Below are 22,262 nucleotides of genomic sequence, written 5' to 3' on the forward strand. Positions count from 1 at the left end.
AGCCCAATCTGAATCAGTAGGTTCAATAAGACCTTGCTGAAGCAACTGAGAACATTCTTGCTTTAGCAAGTAGGAGGTCTGAAGACATACCGGGGTGTGATGTTTTTGTGGGGTTTATGTCTTCGTTGAAGGAAGGTGAATGAAGAATTGATCATTCTTCCAAAGAGGTGAAGGATGGTGGAATTGTGAATGGTTTTTTGGACAAAACTCTAGGAACTTCTGTGAAATATAACTGTATGGAGATGGTGTTTTGGAAAGTGCATACAAACGTAATGTATCTGTATAAGGCAAGAACATTTGCTTGTAGGGAACTCCAGAATTGGTGAGGAATAGGTTTTTAACCAAATGAAGATGTCAAAACCTATAAGTAAATCTTTATCTAGGAGTTTGGATGCTACAATCTTTTTCCAAATTATGCAATTCGGAAAGAATTGAATACCAATGGGTTTTTTGGTAATCAAAGTATTTTCAAAGGTTTCTCCATTAACTGCTCAGAAAAGTTTCGAGTGTTTTTCCCAACAATCAGAGGGAAGGACAGAAGGATCAATCATACTGGTATCTGCACCAGTATCAATAAACTCGATGACAGGAATAGGTTTATAAAATTTGGAAGGAAGAATTGACATTTTTAGAGAAGGTCAAGGAATGGCTGAAACATGGTTGACAGTTTGAACTGTAGAAATAACTGAAATATCTTAGAATCAGAAGATTCTGAAATAATGAAAGCAGTCTGATCATCTTGTTCTGACTGTTCTAAGAAATTTGATTCAACATCTTCATTTTCAGATAACAGTGAAGAATGTTGAAGATGTTATATAAGACGAACAGCTTTGGCAGACTTGTGAGGACAGTTTCGAGCAAAGTGACCGCGTTTCTTGCAGATGAAACAACGGTTGTGCTTTTTTTTTCTGTACTAGGAAGCATCATTTTTTTTGAAATATCAGAGAGGCTTTTTGGAGGATGATTTTCTATGGAAGAGTTTCTGAAATTGTCTTTTCTTTGTGGTTGGACAAACAAACTTCTTTTCATCCTTGCACTCTATCTTGAGATAGGGTTTTTGCAAGCTTGAGAAAATGATTTTTTGTCTTCCATGAGGTCCCTGAAGAATTCCTCTTGCTCATAGATCTTGTCGAGACATAGCATTGCCATTTGGAAAATCTTTCCCAGAGAGATATCAGCTATGTTGAGATTAGTGGCTGTGAGTTTTCTTTGGAGATCAGGTTGTAACTCAGAAGGAAGTGAGGCTATGAAGACATGTTTGAGAGATGGCTCATTGAACCCATTCAGGTTATAAAAAAGAATACTCATCCTTTTGTAATGAGATTCTAAAAGGTGTCTTTTGAGCGAGCAACACTTCATCTGATGATACTCTTTTCTGTCTACATCAGTAGAAGCAGTTTTTTCACCGATGAATTGTTCATGAATGATATTGAGTGCTGTGCCAATTGGAGATTGCATGAATTGGAGCTGACGATATTCTCCCAAGCTTTCTAACCAATCACGTAAAGAACCCGTTGATCGGGCCATAAATTCACGGAGAACAGCTTGAGGTTGAGCATTAGGTTTGGTTCCTTGGAGGTCAATCCATGCGGTAAATTCTTGAAGTCGAGCAGGCCATTTATGCCGGGGAATGTTATCAAATGTGAACCAAGATGCTGAAGATGGTTTTGTTGAGTGATCAGGAACTGGTGGAGGCATTGATGGCTCTGGTTCTGTTGGAAATGCTTTATTTTCAGCATCAGAAGAACTGTCCTCAATAATAGGTGTGGCAGTGGGTAGTTGTAGGAAGGTTGGGATCCTCAAGAGAAAGGTTGAAATTTGGATAAAAGGTTAAGAGGACACTACCAGCATGGAGTGTGGTCGGAACGGTTCCTATAACAGCATGTTGGTACTGTTTGAAACTGGTGTCCAGGAGAGCAATTCTAGCTGTAACAAGTAAGCCTTTTCGACCATGGAGAGTCAGAATCAATCTAATACCACCAAAATGAAGATGGGTATACCCTTCTCGTTTCCAGTTTGCTACGAGATTTGAGGGTATTTCTAAAGTGACATACTGTTCACTTTGAGAGGCTTGTAAAGCACACTGATCGAGTCTAGAAGACTGGATATACTCTTTTGGTAGTGGTCTTTTTGTGGAGATGAGGGTTCTAATACTTCTGGTGAGAGAAGTTTTTTGTGTGTAGAGGTTGTAGGGACTCATGATAGGAAATTGTGATTCATTGATTTGGGCAGATTCGAGAATATAAGAATATTCGACAAGGTTTTCAATTTTATAGGCTACATGTTTTTGACATGATCTTGGAAGAGAGAGACTGGAGGAAAGAGAAATATAGGATGAAGACGATGAAGTTGTTGAGGTTGAAGATGAAGTTGTTTCCATGTTTAGGTAACCTTCTTCTAGGAGATCAAATAAGATTATTTGGAATTCCTAATGATACCACCTCTGCGTGAAGTGTGGCTCTGATACCAGTGTGGATCTGGATCTTCAGTTTTGGTGGCCATTAATATGCTTGTTATGTCAGTATATTCTGATTCAGAGTCAGTGGAGGTATCGATTGAGTTTGTGGATGAGGAAGAGGAAGACGGGTTGGACTCTAATGGATTTGACTCATAGACTGTTTCTGGCTCAGAGGAGTCAGAAGATGTGTTTTGGATAGTATGATAATGATACTGATCCATTGGGCCTTTGTCTTTTTTGGGAGGTTCAGAAGTGGCTTTTGGTGAATCTTCTGAGGGTACCGGAGGAACAGATGAAGATGAAGTGGCCTTTGACTTTGGTTATGAGATCTTGACTTTAGATTTTGATTTTTTGGGTGATGATGGCTTTGGTTGAGGAGTTGGTTGAAGGTGTGAGATGGTGTGAAGATGAAGTGGCCTTTGACGTACTGCTCACTTTGAGAGGCTTGTAAAGCACTCTGATTTAGTCTAGAAGATTGAATATATTCTTTTGGTAATGGTCTTTTGGTGGAGATCAAGGTTCGGATACTTCTGGTTAAAGAAGTTTTTTGTCTGTAGAGATTGTAAGGGCTCATGATGGGAAACTGAGTTTCATTGATTTGGGCAGACTCAGGGATATAGGAATATTCAACAAGGTTTTCAATTTTGGAGGCTAGATGTTTGGAACATGATTTTGGAAGAGAAAGAGTAGAGGAAAGAGAAATATGAAAAGAGGACAATGAAACTAAAGATGAAGATGTTTCCATATTTGTGTAATCTTCTTCTAGGAAATCAAATATTATTATTTGACATTATTAATGACACCACCTCTGCGGTAGGTTTGGCTTTGATACCAGATCAGTAGTTGTACGTGGCGTTGTTACACCAGATCTATAAGTCAAAAAGCAACCACTTTCTTGACAAGAGCCCGAAAAACACACATGGGCTAAAGTAGAAGTAAAAAAAAAACCACAATTATTACAACATTTGATTATCCCGGAGAGCCCGACAGGTACATGTGGCAAGAAATCCCGAAGATAATTGATTATCCTGAGGAATTATTGGATCTGTTTTTTGGTTAGGTACTCATTTGGAAAGTGTAACAATTCTTGTGCTATGTGGGGACCTGGACGGTAGTACCCATCTTCAAGGATCATGCCAAGAAACTCAATTGTGGAGTGACCTAGGGTGCTTTTTTTTTTTTTTTTTTCCAGAAACCATAATACCGTGGGATTCCACTCGGGCGAGGAAGTGGTCCAACAATTTTTGGTGAGTCACGTGGTCTTTGGAAAATAGGAGGATGTCGTCAATATAGACCAGTGAGTGATGGAGGATTGGCTTAAAGATTTTGGTCAATTGATGATTCCAAGAAATTGTTGGACTTGCTTTTTGGTAAAGTTACTTTCGGGAAAGTGGAGTAACTCTTGTGTAAGTCTAAGGCACACTAGGTATTGGCAATGAGGTGTATAAGCCATAGGGCGTGCACTTTCGACACATCTACCACAAAGTCTCTCTCAACATCTCATTTCATATATGGCCAATAGAAGTGTTCTTGTAAAACTGCTAAAGTCTTTACAACTCCAAAATGCCCCATCAACCCTCCTCCATAGGATTTTCCCACTAACAAATTTCTCAAAGAAGAATTAGGCGCACACAATTTATTCCCTCGAAATAAGTAACCATCATGCCTAAAGTAACCACAATGAAACTTTGGAATCCACACTTAATTTGAAGTTTCAACTTCCCAAGAAAGTTCTAAACAGATTTATGACAAACAAAACATGAACCAAAGGTATAGAGATTGATATTGACACCACACTCAAGAAATAGATGAGAAGGTGAGTGATAAGTCTAAATTTGGAACGCCACAAGAATACAAATTCTTGATAAGTTCACTAGTTCTCAAAAGAACCAAAGAAAGAATAATCTTTCAAATTCAAAATAACATTAATCTCTAATTGTCTTACATAGCAAGGTTGCTAAGTTTAAATAGACAAATAGAAACCCAAGATCCTAAAAATTCAATGAAAACATTGGAACAACCCTCCAAGTACAGGTTTGTCAAATGATGCTTCAAAAGTCTTCACCAACCCACCATAATTAATGCTATCATTGACAAACTTAATGCTAGCCTACCATAATTAATGCTATCATTGACAAATTTAATGTTAGCCCACCATCATTGAAGGTAGACTTACCTTACATATTGACAAACTTGAAACAAAACAAACAAATGAATTTGAAAAACAAAGGAGTCGTTGAAAATCCCAAGTCTGAACAAGCTGTAATGAATTGGTCATAACTCCTTCTAGAGAGCTCCAAATCTAGCTCTGTAAAATGAATTGGAAAGCTAACTTAATTATCTTTCCAATGGTATATATTTTGCACATTAATTATGGCTCAATAAATAACAGTTTTATTATGAATTTGACCTTTCTGCATTTGATCCAAATTGTGTATTTGGATGTCCAATAGCTTGAATAATTCCCACAATGCCTTGTCTTCTCTTCAAGCCCAATTCATGATGTCTTACATCTTGAATTACATTTTCAATCCATATTTCCTCAATCAATCCATCTAAAGCAGCTTGCATCTTTTTGGCTCTAGCTCTTGTAATTGGGCCTCCATGAATGTGCAAAGGATCACTTGAAGCTTTAATGGTATTACCTTCAACGACTCCTTTGTTTTTCAACTTCATTTGTTTGTTTTGTTTCAAGTTTGTCAATATGTAAGGTAAGTCTACCTTCAATGATGGTGGGCTAACATTAAATTTGTCAATGATAGCACTAATTATGGTAGGCTAGCATTAAGTTTGTGAATGATAGCATTAATAATAGTGGGTTGGTGAAGGCTTTTAAAGCACCCTTTGACAAACCTATACTTGGAGGGTTGTTCCAACATTTCCATTTGTATTTTTAGGATCTTGGGTTTCTTTTAGCCTATTTAAACTCAGCAACCTTGCTATGTATGATAATTAAAAGATTAATATTATTTGAATTTGAAAGATTATTCTTTCTTTGGTTCTTTTGAGAACTAGTGAACTTATCAAGAATTTGCATTCTTGTGGCGTTCCAAATTTAGACTTATCACTCACCTTCTCATCTATTTCTTGAGTGTGGTGTCAATATCATTCTCTATACTTTTGGTTCATGCTTTTCTTAAGCATTGGGTCAAGGTTTTGTTTGTCATAAATCTGTTTAGAACTTTCTTGGAAAGTTGAAACTACAATTTAAGTGTGAGTTTCAAAGTTTCATTGTGGGAAATTCGTATCAAATGTGAGGAACAGTGTTCCATTCATAACTCTGATTCTGTGTCTAAAAATCTTTGGTATCAAGATGTTGGAAGTATGGACGATGGATGATAAAAACAGAAGTGAACTATTTTCCTTCTTGGTCTGGGAGTTCTAGAAGATGGTGCATGTCAGCAATCTGTTGTAGCTTTCTGCGCCACCATGGTAATGGTGAAAACCATTCGAAAAGAGTCCAGGTGAGAGAGGTAGAAAACCCTGGATCATTGAGTTTGGAGAGAAGGGGTAAGACTGGGAAAACCATATTTGTGGCATAGAGAACAGTAAGACACCATGTATACCAAAGTTCATCTTTGGTAATATCTCTAGGGATGGCAATGGAGCAGATATGGATTGGATCTACATTGCTCCAGATCCGTTATGGATCTATATTTTTTGCTCCATATCTAGATCCGAAACAAGAAATAAAGATCTATATCTGCTCCAAATCTAAATTGAAAAATTAAAATCCAAATCTGCTCTAGATCCATCATGAATTCTAATTCTCAATAATAAGAGATCAATTTTTTTAGAAAGAAAATTTAAGACTAAAATGCATTGGTAACAATTAAATTATATAATTTGTACAAAAAATCTAATAAGTATTGTAAAATATCGATAAAAAGTAATTGCATGAATAAGATCATTATAATATTCTAATGTCTCATTTACTATCTTGATATCCACTGCACACCATCATAAGTTAAAAATGATTTATTATATTCAGTGCTTTATTATTTTTATTATGATCATATTTAACTAAATATATGATTAACATAATTATTTTATAGTTGATAGCCACCATTGATTATGATTATACAAAATAAATAAGATTATGAGAAAATGATAGAAAAATAAACTCAAGTCTATGGATTTTCCTAACAATTAAAGAATAGATCTAAGCATTCAAATGAAGTAGAGAAGCGAGAGTAGACTAAAGAGGAAAAAAGAGACTAAATTGTAGAGTGAAAAACTTAAAAAAATTAGGGCAGACTATCCTAAGTTTATTTTACACTTGATAAATTTTTGTCTTATTATCAATTAAGTACCTTTAAGTTTTAAGATTCTTAAATACATGCTAATGAATAAATTTTATCATCATTTATAATTACATAATTGTTAAGAATTTTTTAAAATAAAATTACATTAAATGGTGAGTGGATATGGATTTGGATATATATATTAAGATAAATCCGAATTTGCTCCAGATCTGCCTTAGATCCATGCATCGATATCTAAATCCGATCCAAATCCATTTTAATCCGACTCAAATCCAATCCAATTGGATTTGGATCACATGGATCTTGGGTCAGATCCGATCCATTGGCATCCTTAAATATCTCCGATTCAGTAATACCAAAGAGAGTTATCCTTTGGACCAGTAGTTCGCATGCTCAGGTTTCCAGCCGATATACCTAGAAAACGAGAATGACGTGGTTACAAGATACCAGACATTTTGTTCTTACGATGAACTAAGAGCATAGACAACCCAAAAAGACACAGATTCTCCTTAGTCACTTAGTCTAAAGGCAGGGTTCCGTCTATTATCTCAGAACAAAGAAAGAATAAGAGCCTGACTAGCTTTCTGGTGTACAGGATCCTTTTTCAAGGCAAGTTCAGAGCATACTTGCAGAAGATAGACATTTGAACAAGGGTAAGAGTTCTAAACCTAAAGAATCTTAGGATTAAAGAATAGAAACAAGAGTTTTAGTTATCCATGGGGTGGATTATTGAAACTTGGAAAGTTATCTCAAAACTCCTTTGATTTTTATTCTTTTATGATGATTCCACGGTTGGGAGGTTGGGAATGTAAGGATGGTGTAGGGATTATGAACATTTTATGTTTTCGTCCAAGAGATGTCTGGTTGGTCTGGAGGAATATGATTGAGTTCCATGAGGAAGTTCTTCAAGGAAGTTTTGATGTGGAAATCTTGTTCAAGACAGACAATGTGAGGAATAGTGTTCCATTCATAACTCTGATTCTGTGTCCAAAAATCCTTAGTATGAGGATGTTGGAAGTATGGATGATGGATGATAAAAACAGAAGTGAATTGTTTTCCTTCTTAGTCTGGGAGTTCTAGAAGATAGTGCGTGTCAGCGATCTGTTGTAGCTTTCTGCGCCACCATGGTAATGGTGAAAACCATTCAAAAAGAGTCCAGGTGAGAGGTAGAAAACTCTGGATCATTGAGTTTGGAGAGAAGGGGTAAGATTGGGAAAACCATTTTTTTGGCATAGAGAATAGTAAGACACTATATATACCAAGGTTCATCTTCGGTAATATCTTTATGGGGTGTAATTACTAATCCTGTAAGGAAAAGATAATCAGGGTGAAAACTGGGGAAAAACATGGGTTCTTTACTCATCGTATAGATGTTCATAAAAAACCTTAAGAGGAATTTTCTGGCAAAGTCTTGGATATGGTGCGGTGATTGAAAAGTCATGTTGAGTGGGAATGACTTCTGGGTGAGAGCTATTTTAGGGAGTGAACTAGCCATGGCAATGATCGGGAAAGAAATCTGAGAAGTAATACAGAAGAACTAGGAAGGTTTTGGTTTTGGAGGTCTAGATAGAAAGTCTGGGATGAGGTTATGATCTCCTTTTATATGCTAGACATGGTAGTCATATCTTGAAAACCATTCTTTAAGCTGAAGTAAGGTTTTTTCTGGAACAACCTTCTGTTTAAAGTTCAAGATATTGGGAAAAGCTGAATTATCCAGTCTGATTAAGAATCTATAACCAATCAAATGGAATTCAAATTTCTTGATACCATTTTTCACGGCTAAGATCTCTTTGTAGACTGTGTGATAATGCTTTTGTGCATCAGGAAATTGTCCACTGGCATAAGCAATAAAGTATTCTTTTCCATTGCATTCTTCAAGGAGAATGGCCCCCCATGACTCATCACTTGCGTCTGTTTGTAGAATTCTCTTGCCATTTGTGATAAGTTTTAGAGGTGACGGATTCTGGGCAATCTGCTTTAATTGCTTTACAGCATCTGTGTGGATTTCTGACCAAGATGGTGGATTCTTTTTTAGAAGAGCAGACAACTTGCTTGTATGGTGATTGAATGTGGCAGGAAATCACGGATGTAATTGATGATTCCAAGAAATTGTTGGACTTGCTTTTTTATAAAGTTACTTTCGGGAAAGTGGAGTAACTCTTGTGCAATGTGGGGTCCTGACATTACTAATTATACCACCTCGGTGTTGGGTGTGGCTCCAGAACTTGCGGACTACTGGTCCTAAGAACAGACTTTATTGCCCAGAGGCCGTAACTGGGGATTAGACAAAAGGTTTTGAGATAACTCTAGATTGTCTGTCTGTCTGTGTTTCAAGCGGAGAAAATGATTCCTCATCAGATTGGCTGCCAAGAAAGTCAACAGAGGTTGTCGCAATCGTGCTTTTCTTTTCAGAGATCATGATTCCATGCTCTTGAATGATTTGGAAAAACTGTTGGAGTAACTTGTGATGTTCATCATGAGTACCTGAAAAAAATAGCAAATCATCAATGTAAACAAGGGTATGATGCAGGATTGGTTGAAAGATGGTGGTCATGGCCTTTTGAAAAATAGAAGGGGTAGTTTTGAGTCCAAAAGGAAGGACTGTCCATTGGTAATGGGCATTTGGAATACAAAAAGTAGTTTTGTATCGTTCAGAGGGGCGAATGCCAAGTTACCAAAATCCGAACTTCAAGTCGAATTTTGAAAAGATTCGAGCATTTTTAAGGTGGACAAAAAGGGTGTGTCTGTTGGGTAATGGAAATTTCTGATCTTGGAGAAAATTGTTGAGTGGTTGATAGTCAATGACTAATCGTTTTTTGCCATGAAGAATTTTAGACCTTTTTTCAACATAAAAAGCTTGACAAGCCCATTGAGAATTTGTGGGCTCAATGAGGCCTTGTTTTAGCAATTGGCCACATTCTTGTTAGGCTAAGGTCTTGTGAGGTCATTCCTGTATGGGTACCTTTGGTTGGGTTGTTGTCTTCATTTAGTTTGAAAGGTAAGGATATGAAGAACTTTGGGTTTTTCCACAACGGGGTTTGGATGGGTAAAAAGGTTGTGGTTTTCAGGGCAAAATTTGAGGATTTGGTTTGTAATGGACTGGTATGAGGGTGGTGAATTGGCTAAAGAATAGATCTTTAAAGTACTGGTAAAGGGTTTAATCATGGATTTGTAATAGAGACCAGAGGAAGTTGTTGAGTGTTAGAAAATATATATTTATAAAGGAGAAAATCATCATTTTACATTTCACGTCTTACTAACAACCCTTACTTTTATGTATTTAAGCTTCTTGTAATTTAATTATGTATGTTTTTTTTAATTAAGTATTTTATGCATTTTAGGGGCATCATGGTTATTTCACAATAAACGAGATATTAGACGGCAAAACGGACATCACTTTTGAACTCAGGACGGTCGAAAACCTTAGGAGGAGCATAAAAGGAAAAATGACACTGTTCACATGTACGGTACTATTCACATGTACGGTACTGTCTATGTTACTGTACATGACACTGTTCACATAGACGGATCGATGACGTGGCATTAACCGATGATGTGGCATTCCCCTCTAATTTTTGTGGATGATTTGACTTTTCGTCGACAAATAATAATAATCTTGTCTAGATACCGCTCTGGTTACACCGGCTCCCTAGTACAAGGTTATTATTATTTGGCACGATAAGCCCTTAACACCATATTGATTAGAGTGTGGTTCATGAGGTGTGGATTCCCCCCTCACGATTTAATTGGTATTAATAAGGAATATTTAGCCCATGGTGCATGTTGATACGGATCCAGATACCCAAGTACGTCATTTCAATAGAATTCTCTTCAAATTATTCTCGCCATTTCAATTCCAATTTTAGGATAATCCAAATCATTTTCACCACAAATCCAACCACCCATATAGAAAATTAATTCTACACACAATTAAAATCCACCTCCTCGTGGGATCGACACTCGTCACCATTGATCTATACTACAATAGATTCGTGCACTTGCGAGTTCAACAAAATTTGCACAACAAGTTTTTGGTGCCGTTGCCGGGGAGGTAAGTAATTTAATTCATAGAATTAATTTTTGTGAATAATTTCTTTTATTTGTTTTTTTTTGTATTATTTTTTTTCTTATTAAAAAAAAGAAAAAAAAGTGAATCTGCATTTAGAGGTTAGTATTTCTTTTCTTTTCTTTTTCTATTCTTTACAATTCTGCAATTTAATTTTTAAGTTATTATTAATTTATTTTTAGTTAATTTATTTCACGTATTATTTTTTTTGTGTATTTTTATAGTAAGTTATAATAGCGCAATAAGGTTAGTATCGTAATTTCTCCCTCTTCGTTATTTTTATTTTATTTTGTTCTCATCTTTATTTTTATTTTATTTTGCATGTATGGTCGAAGGTCATTATTACCTAGTCTTGAACCTATAGACCTTGAACTTGAGAAAACACTTTGCACACACAAACAAGTTAAAAATAAAATAGATTTGCAACCACAGGAAAAGCCATTTAAGGACTACTTCAGTCCTTTAGCTAATTTGAGCACATCATGTATAAGATACCCAAATGTAGCTGCTAGGAGTTTTGAACTAAAACCTAGTGTGCTAAATTGTCTCCCCACATTCTATGGCTTGTAAAATGAGGACCCATATAATCATTTGAATGATTTTCATGCTATTTGTCAAACATTTAAATATGAGAATTTTTCAGATGATTATGTAAAAGTTAGACTATTCCCATTTTCTTTAAAGGATAGAGCTCGTTCATGGTTAAATACATTGCCTGCTAATAACATTACATCATGGGAACAAATGGTTACAAAATTTTTGAATAAATATTTCCCAGTGCATAAAACCAATGCTATTCGCAGGGAAATTTCAGAGTTTACACAGAGAGAAGACGAGCAGTTTTTCGAAACATGGGAGCGATTCAATGGACTACTCTTGAAGTGTCCACATTATGGGTACGAGAAATGGCACCAATGTCAATACTTTTTGGAGGGATTATTGCCGAATGTGCAAGAATGGCTAATGACAACAAGTGGAGGAGAGCTAATGTCAAAAAGTGCACAGAGATTTAGGAATTCTTCCAGGGACAAGAGGATAATTCCCAACAACGGAGTCGGTCACTCAGGAATACTAAAAGAATTAAAGGAGTGAATGAAGTTCACATTGGCGAGTCAACTTCAGGAATCAAAGAAGTCAAGGAGATGGTTGAAGGTCTCGCTCGACAAATAGCATTGTTATTGACTGCTAAATCAATAGAGCCACGTGACCATGACTCATACTCAGATCAAGCTAATGCCATAAGTGTAATGAGAAAACCATCAAATTACAACCCATACTCCAACATATATAACTCTAGATGGAGAGACCACCCCAATTTTTCATGGTCTCAAGGATTCCAACAAAATGGACCAGCAGCTCCAGCTCCACCAATTCAACAAATTCCTCAAGTTTCTCAAGCCTCTCAGCCACCATTTAGACCATATAATCAAAACCAGAACTACTCTCAACCCAGACCATGGGAGGATGCATTCCAGAATTTCAAGAATGTTACTCACTCCACGATTAAGCAACAGAACCGCACCATTGATGGACTACGAAATGAGTTGAGAGCAGGCTTCAACTCACAAGCTCAATCAGTTTCAAGCCTCGAGAAGATGGTGGGACAACTTGCTTCTTCAGTTCAGACCTTGGCAATGACAGTTGAGAAAGGTAAATTTCCAAGTCAACCAGTGCCTAATCCTAAAGGAGTACATGAAGCAAATACCAGTTCACTACAGCAGCATAGAGAGGTCAAAGCAGTCATGACCTTGCGAAAAGGAAAAGAAGTTGACAACAAAGTGGAGATGCCGGTGACAAAAGAAAATCAAATTGTACCTATGAGTGTTGAGGACTCATCACCGGAGGAGAAAGAAGAAACTAACCCACGAGAATACGTTCCGAAAGCTCCATTTCCTCAGAGGTTAGCGAAAGGGAAGAAGGGAAAATCCACAGGTGAGATTCTCGAAATCTTCAAACAGGTAAGTGTTAACATCCCTTTACTTAATGCTATAAAGCAAGTTCCATCTTATGCCAAGTTTCTTAAAGACCTTTGTACTAAAAAGAGAAACATTCATGTTCAAAAGAAGGCATTTTTAACAGAAAACGTTAGTTCTATACTCCAACACAAAATTCCTCTAAAATGCAAAGACTCAGGCTCCCCCACTATCTCATGTAGTATAGGGAACCACACAATTGAAAATGCTTTGTTGGATTTATGAGCTAGTGTAAATTTGTTACCTTACTCTGTATTCGTGAAACTTGGACTGGGAGAATTACACCCAACTCCAATGGTGTTACAGCTTGCAGATCCATCCACGAAAATACCTCGTGGTATTGTGGAGGACGTGCTTATCCAAGTAGACAAGTTTTATTTTCCTGTTGATTTCATTATAATTGACACTCAACCAATACAGGATTTAAGGAAGCACATCCCCATTATTCTAGGCTGACCTTTCTTGGCAACTGCGGATGCTCACATTCAATGCAGAACTGGAAATATGCAGTTGTCCTTCGGCAACATGACTATGGAGCTGAACATCTTCAACATTGCCAAACAACCTCACAATGCAAATGATGAAATTGTTGATGTGGATTTAATTGAAGCATTAGTTGATGATACTTTTGTTTCAAACCTTAGTGATGACCCTTTACAAACATGTTTTACTCACTTTTATTTTGATTTTGATATTGACAAATCAGTTGATGAGGTCAACGTCCTGCTTGACTCAGCGCCATCTATGGACACTAATAAATGGAAGTCAAGAGTTGAACAACTAGCACCATCAGAGAAGAAACTCATCCCATCATCAGAATCACCACCGAAACTTGAGCTCAAACCATTACCCAACACTTTGGAATATGCATTTTTGGGAGAAGAAAGCACTCTACCGGTAATAATCTCATCATCCCTAAATGACGAACAAAAAGGTAAGTTGTTGGATGTTTTAAAAGAGCACAAAGGAGCATTAGGATGGACCATAGCAGACATCAAAGGTATAAACCCAGTAGATTGCATGCATTACATTCACCTCGATGAAAATGCTAAATCTACTAGGGAAATGCAACATCGGTTAAATCCTAATATGAAAGAAGTTGTTAGAACTGAAGTCCTTAAGCTATTAGACGCAGGTATCATTTACCCAATTTCTGATAGTTCATGGGTCAGTCCTGTACAAGTTGTCCCTAAAAAGTCAGGAGTCACAGTAGTTACTAATGCTGATAATGAATTGATGCCAACTAGAGTAACTACAGGATGGCGTGTATGCATTGATTATAGAAAGTTGAATTCTGTCACATGTGAAAACCATTTTCCTTTACCATTTATCGATCAAATGCTTGATAGATTAGTAGGTCATGAATTTTATTGCTTTCTAGATGGCTACTCAGGATATAATCAGATTCCCATAGCACCAAAAGAACAAGAGAAGACCACTTTCACTTGCCCTTTTGGCACATTTGCATATAGGAGGGTGCGATTTGGATTATGTAATGCACCTGCCACATTTCAACGATGCATGTTAAACATTTTTTCTGATATGGTTGAACGATTCCTTGAAGTCTTTATGGATGACTTTTCTAACTTTGGTGATTCATTTGATCAATGTTTACATCATCTAACACTAGTTCTGCAGAGATGTATCGAGAAGAACTTAGTTTTAAATTGGGAGAAGTGTCATTTTATGGTAAAACAAGGTATTGTTCTCGGTCACATCATTTCGAACAAAGGTATTGAGGTTGACAAAGCCAAAGTGGATCTCATTTCTAATCTCCCTCCACCCAAAACAGTCAGAGAAGTAAGATCTTTCCTTGGGCATGCTGGTTTTTATAGAGTTTCATTAAAGATTTTAGCAAAGTTTCTAGACCCTTATGCAATCTACTTGCTAAGGATGTACCTTTTGTCTTTGATGATTTATGTCTTGTAGCATTTGAAAAATTAAAGCAGTTGTTGACATCATCACCCATCATTCAGCCCCCAAACTGGAGCTTACCATTTAAGTTCATGTGTGATGCATCTGATTATGCAGTAGGAGCAGTATTAGGACAAAGAGTTGATCGAATTCCTCATGTTATTTACTATGCTAGTATGACATTGAATGATGCATAGTTGAACTATTCAACTACTGAAAAAGAAATGCTAGCGGGAGTATTTGCATTAGAAAAATTTCGATCTTATCTCATTGGTTGTAAAATAATTGTATTCACAGATCATGCTGCTCTTAAATATCTTCTCACGAAGAAAGATGCAAAAGCTAGACTAATTCGTTGAGTGTTACTTTTGCAGGAATTCGACTTAGAATTTAAAGATAAGAAAGGCACAGAGAATGTTGTAGCTGACCATCTCTCTTGTCTCCATTTTGACACAATTCTAGAATCATTACCATTGAATGAGTCATTTCTAGATGAACAATTGATGAGTGTGGAAATATTACCGTGGTATGCTGATATCGTTAATTATCTTGTTACAGGTCAACTTCCAAGCAAGACAACGCTAAATTCTTTGCAGAAATAAAGAATTTTTTTTTGGATGACCCGTATTTGTTCAAGTATTGTGTAGTCAAATTGTTAGACGATGTGTCCCAGAAAATGAAATTCAGAATATCCTTTTATTCTGCCATGAACAAGCTTGTAGAAGCCATTTCAGTGCTAAGAAAATAGCTACTAAAGTTTTACAATGTTGTTTCTATTGGCCAACTATATTTCGAAACGCTTACACTTTCTGTTCTTCATGTGATAGGTGTCAACGAATGGGGAGCATTACACGAAGGAACATGATGCCACTAAATCCAATTTTAGTGGTTGAGATTTTTTACGTATGGGGTATCGACTTCATGGGACCCTTTCCCCCTTCTTTTGGCCATCAATACATATTGGTTGCTGTTGACTACGTATCGAAATGGGTAGAAGCAATTCCATGTAGAACCAATGATCATAAGGTGGTGATAGGATTTTTGAAAAGCAACATTGTTTCACGCTTTGGATTCCCTCGAGCAATAATCAGTGATGATGGCCCACTTTTGTAATAAAGCATTCAAGTCTCTATTGACAAAGTATTCAATCACTCACAAAGTGGCGACTCCATATCATCCGCAAACCAGTGGCCAAGTTAAGATCTCCAATCGAGAAATAAAGCACATATTAGAAAAGACGGTGAGGTCGAACAGAAAAGATTAGTCATTAAGACTTGATGATGCATTATGGGCATATAGAACGGCTTTCAAGACCCCGATTGGGATGTCACCCTACAGGCTAGTGTATGGAAAAGCTTGCCACCTACCTGTGGAACTCGAGCATCGTGCATATTGGGCGATCAAGAAATTCAACTTTGACATGCAGCAAGTCAGCTCAGAAAGAAGATTACAGCTGGGAGAACTTGAAGAAATTCACAATGATGCATACGAAAATGCCAAGATTTACAAGCAACGAATGAAAGTCTTTCACGACAAGCAAATTATGAGAAAATCTTTCACTCCAGGTCAGAAAGTGCTTTTATTCAATTCTTGCTTGCACCTATTCCTAGGTAAGTTACGCTCTCGTTGGTCTGGCCCCTTTATTGTTCATACTATTTTTTCACATGGGGCAATTGAAATTAAGGACCCAAAGAACGGTGTCACGTTTAAAGTTAATAGTCAAAGATTAAAGCCATATCTAGAGTACCAACCACATGGAGAGGGCATCGAAATAAATTTGAGTGACCCACCAGATTTGAATTGATTTTTTTTCTTTTCTTTTATTTTCGGTGATTTGATTTTTTTCTTTTTATTATTCTTTTGCTAATTGAAATTATTTTTGCATAAGTGTGTTTGTTTAACCATTAAGTTTTTTTTTCTTATCATTGTTAATCATGAGTACCATACTTAAACCGTTCCTCCTGAACATTCTTAAATCACTTCAACGTGTAAAATCTCATCTCAAAAGGCAGATTCGATTTTGTAAGACACATCGTATTTGGGCTCTACAACCACCAAAGTTAGTATCCTATGTTGAGGGTTTAGAAAGCCAACTCAGAGACATCCAGTTGGAGCTTGAGGTAAATTCAATAAGAGGACGATTTTAATTTTCTTTGTGTTTTAATTTGTTTTTCTGTTTGTGTGCTTTAGTTTGTTACCTCGGTGAAGTGGCGGATAGCGGTACTCCATGACAATCAAGTCGGTTACTTCAGTTTTCCCATAATAACTGATATTCTAAGGCGAAGGTATGGACAAAAACGAGATTCTAGCGAAGCTTCACAAGCAATTCCCTTCACTTCCTCAGAATGTCCTCCTTACAATCTATAAAGCCCGGTCCGAACGCATGCGATTGCTCATGAGGAATAACATACCTGCTGACATCCGTTGGTTAATCGAGACTAAAGTACGATTGGCAGGTGAGTTACGTCCAAAATTTATTGCATACATGCCTGGTTGTGGTAAAGAAAATTATGCAAGAAAACGACGAGCTCGAAAAATTTCTGTTGCCTATCATAAGTGTGCCAGAATGAGTTGCAATAAAAAACCATGTTCTTTAGGAATGATGTCTGATAACAAAGAAGATAAGATTCAATTCATTAGGGATGGCTTGAATAAGGAGTCATTGGATGATATCCTTTTGTCTCTTGAAACGCATCCCAGTGGATATGTGCAAGGAGCGATTCTCCTGTTATGGCCATTATTCCAGAAAGAGCATGCACGATATAGTCTCGAGAATCTGACTATAAATGACCTTGTTTGCCAGTTTATAAGAAAACTGGATGGGAAGCCTATCCTCGACCCATAGAGGGCGTTTAAGCCATTTCTGGACGTAAAACCAAAGGAAGATGTGAGCCACAGTCGCATCTACCTGTAAATATCCTTTTACTTCACTGTTATTTTATTTCAGTGTTGTTTTATCTTTTCCATTATTGTCATTAATAATTTTATTTTACCATTGTTTCTTTTTCTTTTTACTGTTTCCTTTTTGACTCGCGAGCCATGTGCTTTACGCGTTATTTGACACTGACATGCCACCTCATACACAGTTGTGATCCACTGTCACCAAGATTCTTAAATAAGACTTTTTGTTAAGCACCCACAAATTAGTTTTGAGAAATATTCCAATGGCAGCTACTCCCAATAGACAATTCAAGAACATTTGTGTGCTTTCGGGATTTAACTATGACAAACATAAAGAGTTCGTTAAGGCAGCCGTAGATCTTGGTCGAACCATAGCAGAGAGAAAATTACACTTGGTATATGGAGGAGGTAACCGAGGGTTATCAAAATTGGTTTCAGAAGCTGCTTTTGTCAGAGGAAGTTAAGTGTTAGGCATTATCCCAAGAGTCATAAAACCTTTGGGTAGTTTGTCTGACTCACCGACTGGAGAAGAGTTAGTCGTCTCAGGTATGCAAGAAAGAATAACTGAAATGCTTAATCATGCTGATGCTTTTATTTTCCTTCTAGGAGATCTTGCAACACTAGAGGCACTTATCACACTAGCATCTTGGGCCCATCTGCACATGCACTAGAAACCCATCGGTTTGTTAAATGTCAAGTTTTGGTTCTTCAGGTTGCCCAGAGGCTGTAATTGGAGATTGAACAAAAGGTTTTGAGGTGACACAAGTTTGTGTGTCTGTTTGGTTTTCAAGTGGAGGAAAGGATTCTTCCTAGGAGTGACTTGAAAACATAAGGCAAGATCTGATTGGATGGACCGGAGGTTTGGGATCTGGTGGAGGATGTAGAGGAAAAGATTTGCAAGATGATGATGGATAAGAAGATCTTTTCTTTTTCTTTTTCTTTCGCCGCATAATTTCCAATTCTTCGTCAATATCCGTATCATCCAAGCAAGGACAATTCGGGTTGCACACATGGGCTTCAGGAACATCCCATAGAAAATGACCATTGACTTTATCAGATTATACTGGATACCCTTCGGAGGAAAAACCATGAATAGGAAGTTTCTTTTCTTGACCAGTTTGAACTGCTGTGATCATAGCAGTATAGGAAAGCTGTGGACTGTTTGAAACAGGCTCGGTGTCAGGGGTTTGAAAAGATAGTTTAACTTGACCATTTGGTCGCCTGTTAAACGTGGCTTCTGTGGTTTGTACTGGTTCCGAATTTTGGTGAAAATGCTCATAGTTAGTTAGCCATTCAAGAGGCATGAGCTTGAGCAATTCTTGTTTCTGGATTTGTTTGGGGATTTGGATAATGGTTGGAATTGTGTCTGTGTCTGCCAAGATCATCAAGGCATCAGAAGTTGTTTACGGTGTAGGAAGATCTATGGCATGATTCTGTAATCGATAGACTATTTGATGATGGAGGGTTGCAATCTTTGATGTGGGTGTCTGTTCTGCTCCTTGGAGCTGGATCTGGACTTTAAGGGTTGTTGGAAGATTGGGATCCTCAAGAGAGAGGTTGAAATTGGGGTAAAAGGTTAATAAGACACTGCCAGCATGAAGGGTTGTCAGAACGGTGCCGACAACAGCGTGTTCGTACTCCTTGAACCTGGTGTCTAGGAGAGCAATTCTAGCTATAACAGGTAAGCCTTTTCGACCATAAAGAGTGAGAATTAATCGTACACTACCAAGATGGAGGTGTGTGTAGCCTTCTCGTTTCCAGTTGGCGACGAGATCTGAAGGTATTTCCATAGTGACATATTGTTCACTCTGTGAGGCTTGTAGAGCACACTGGTCCAGTCTAGAAGACTGGATATACTCTTTTGGGAGTGGTCTTTTAGTGGAGATGAGGGTCCGAATACTTCTAGTGAAAGAAGTTTTCTGTTTGTAGAGATTGTAAGGACTCATGATGGGAAACTGGGACTCATTGATTTAAGCAGATTCTGGAATATAAGAATATTCAACAAGATTCTCAATTTTGGAGGTTATGTGTTTAGAGCATGATTTGGGAAGAGAGAGAGTAGAAGAAAGAGAAATATGAGATGAAGAGGATGTAGAAGTGGAAGATGTGTTTGTTTCCATGGTTGATGAATCTTCTTCTAGGAGATCAAATAAGATTATTCAAATTACTAATGATACCACCTCAACTTGAAGTGTGGCTCTGATACCAGAGGGTAGTTGTAGGTGGCGTTGTTACACCAGAGTGATGAGATCCTTGGCAAGCCAAGATATTTAAATCTCCTTTGGACCAGTAGTCCGCACACTTTGGTTTCCAGCCGATATACACGTATCCAGTTAATACCAAATTCGAAATTCATTTTTGAAAACAATTTTGTCACGATACCACCCAAAAACCTTTAAAGAGGGTGAACGTTGTGAGAAAACACTTTCATTGTAGAGAAATCGGTTTTGGAGGATAAACTGGACCTTTCTGATGCACAGGATCCTCAGGCTTGAGGCAAGTGCAGAGCATACTCAGTTTAGAAATTTTGAGGTGAGCGTATTATTATTAATTCAAATAATTTCTTCGATTCCTAGAAGAGAGAGAGAGGTTTAGGGAAACATGATGTATAAAACTTAAGCTTTTATTTTTCAGATTGGCTCCCTTACAACTGAGATCAAAGGTGCCTTATATAGACGATCATTGAGAACAGGACCTCTCGAATGATCATATCACATAGCACACCTTTTTTGACAGCAAAACATGTCGATAAGGACTTTGACAAAAGGGAAAGCATACTTACCAGGACTTTAACAAAAGTAAAGCACATCGACAAGGATTTTAACAAAAGTAAAACATACCGACAAGGACTTTAGCAAAAGTAAAGCATGCCGACAAGGACTTTAACAAAAGTAAAGCAAAAGACAAACGGGAGTCACGTGGGTTGTGCTATCAAAACTCGTGCGACAAAGATAAGGCGTTGTCATGGAGTGGAGGGATAACGAGATGGTGACACATCGCCTGTGTCTTTTTTATATTGGCGCTTGTGCCGACGCCTCTGTCTCTGGTCGAGATACGCCTCAGCTTGCTGATACTTTTCTTCATCAACTTCAGACATGTGCTGTGAGGTAGATGGAGCAGGAGAGTCTGGGTTTGTGACAGTATATCGGGGAGTGTCAGTATGGAGAAGGGAGTGAAAGTCTTCCCATGGGTCCTGAGCATCTTGGAATAAGACATTAGTATAGTCAGGACGTTGTTCCATGACAAGGATTCCGTGAGGACTTGAACTTGAACCTGGAGTACAGCCTTGTGTTTTTGGAATTATTTCAAGAGTGTGTGATGGTCCAATGGAGGTATGGTGAATATCTGTGGCAAGTGGAGGAACATTGTTAAGTTCCATGAGATAGGCTTTGAGAACGGAGGTGACTGATGTATCATGGATGAAGGTATAAGGAAGAGGGTAAGTTCTCCATTCATGTGCCATGTCCTGTGTCCAGTAGTCCCGTGTTTCTGGATGCTGAAAATAAGGCCTGTGGACAATGAAGGCTGTAGTCCACATGTTAGCTTTTGTGCTAACATTTTGTCTAATCCATGAAAGGTAGACAAATGTTGGAGTTGCTGGCGCCACCAAGTGAGGGGGGAATACCATTCAAAGAGAGTCCAGAGAAGGTCTGGTGAGAACTCTGGAGTGGTAAGGTGAGTCAGGACTGGTTTGATGGGAAAAACTAGCTTTGTAGCATACAAGGTGGTGAGACACCACATATACCAAAGCTCATCTTCAGAGATGGACAGAGAGGATAGAGTGAGGCCTGTGAGAAACAGGTGCTCCATGCAAAGATTAGGAAAGTGGTCAGGTTTTTTGGTCTGAACATTAAAGAAAAACCTGTAAAGGAATTTCTTTGCAAAATCTTGAAGCTGGTAAGCCGATTGGAAAGAGATGTTCATGGGGAAATTTCTTTGTTTGAGAGCTTTGAAAAGAAGTTGGCGATTCATGGCTATAACTGGAATGGTTTGAATTGAGGAAATGAGTGCGGGCTTATTTATAGCTGGACGGGTGAGGAAGTCTGGAATGAGGTTTTGGTTGCCTTTTATGTATTGAACAGTGAAATCATACTTAGCAAACCAGGTTTTGAGGCTGAGTAATTGCTTGTTAGGTAGCAATTTGTTCTTGAAGTCAAAGATGCGGGGAAAAGAAGAGTTATCCATGTTGATAAGGAATTTGTGGCTGATGAGATGGAATTCAAATTTCTTAATTTCATATTTGACTGCCAAAATCTCTTTGTAGATCACATGGTAGTTCTTTTCAGAGTCTTTGAACTGTCCGCTTGCATGTGCACAGAAATGACGCACGCCATTGATGTCTTCAAGGAGAATGGCACTCCAATAATCGTCGCTGGCATCAGTCTGGAGGATGCGTTGTCCACTTGTGGGAATTCGAAGTGGAGGAGGTGCTTGTGCTATCACCTTTAGCTGCTTGACAGCTTCTGTCTGAGCAGGGCCCCATGGAGGGCACTGTTTCTTGAGCATGCGGGACAGATAGCTGGTGTGGATTGCAACTTTTGGGATAAAATCACGGACATAATTAACAATCCCGAGGAATTGTTGTATTTGCTTTCTATTTAGATGTGTGTCCGGAAACTTGAGTAATTCGATTGCAATATGGGGACCAGGCTGATACTGACCGTCTTTAATCACCATGCCAAGAA

The 22,262-nt window shown here is 37.8% G+C and overlaps 1 non-coding gene across 1 annotated transcript; it reads right to left on the reverse strand.

Moving 5' to 3' along the window:
- Window positions 1-11,584: 11,584 nt before the first annotated feature.
- Window positions 11,585-11,688, reverse strand: LOC112495926 (small nucleolar RNA R71). The gene has a single exon (XR_003062344.1). It is a non-coding gene; the product is annotated as a small nucleolar RNA R71 (small nucleolar RNA).
- Between the last annotated feature and the right edge of the window lie 10,574 nt (window positions 11,689-22,262).

Source organism: Citrus sinensis, chromosome 7 (genome assembly GCF_022201045.2).
Source record: "Citrus sinensis cultivar Valencia sweet orange chromosome 7, DVS_A1.0, whole genome shotgun sequence".
Lineage (NCBI taxonomy): Eukaryota > Viridiplantae > Streptophyta > Magnoliopsida > Sapindales > Rutaceae > Citrus > Citrus sinensis.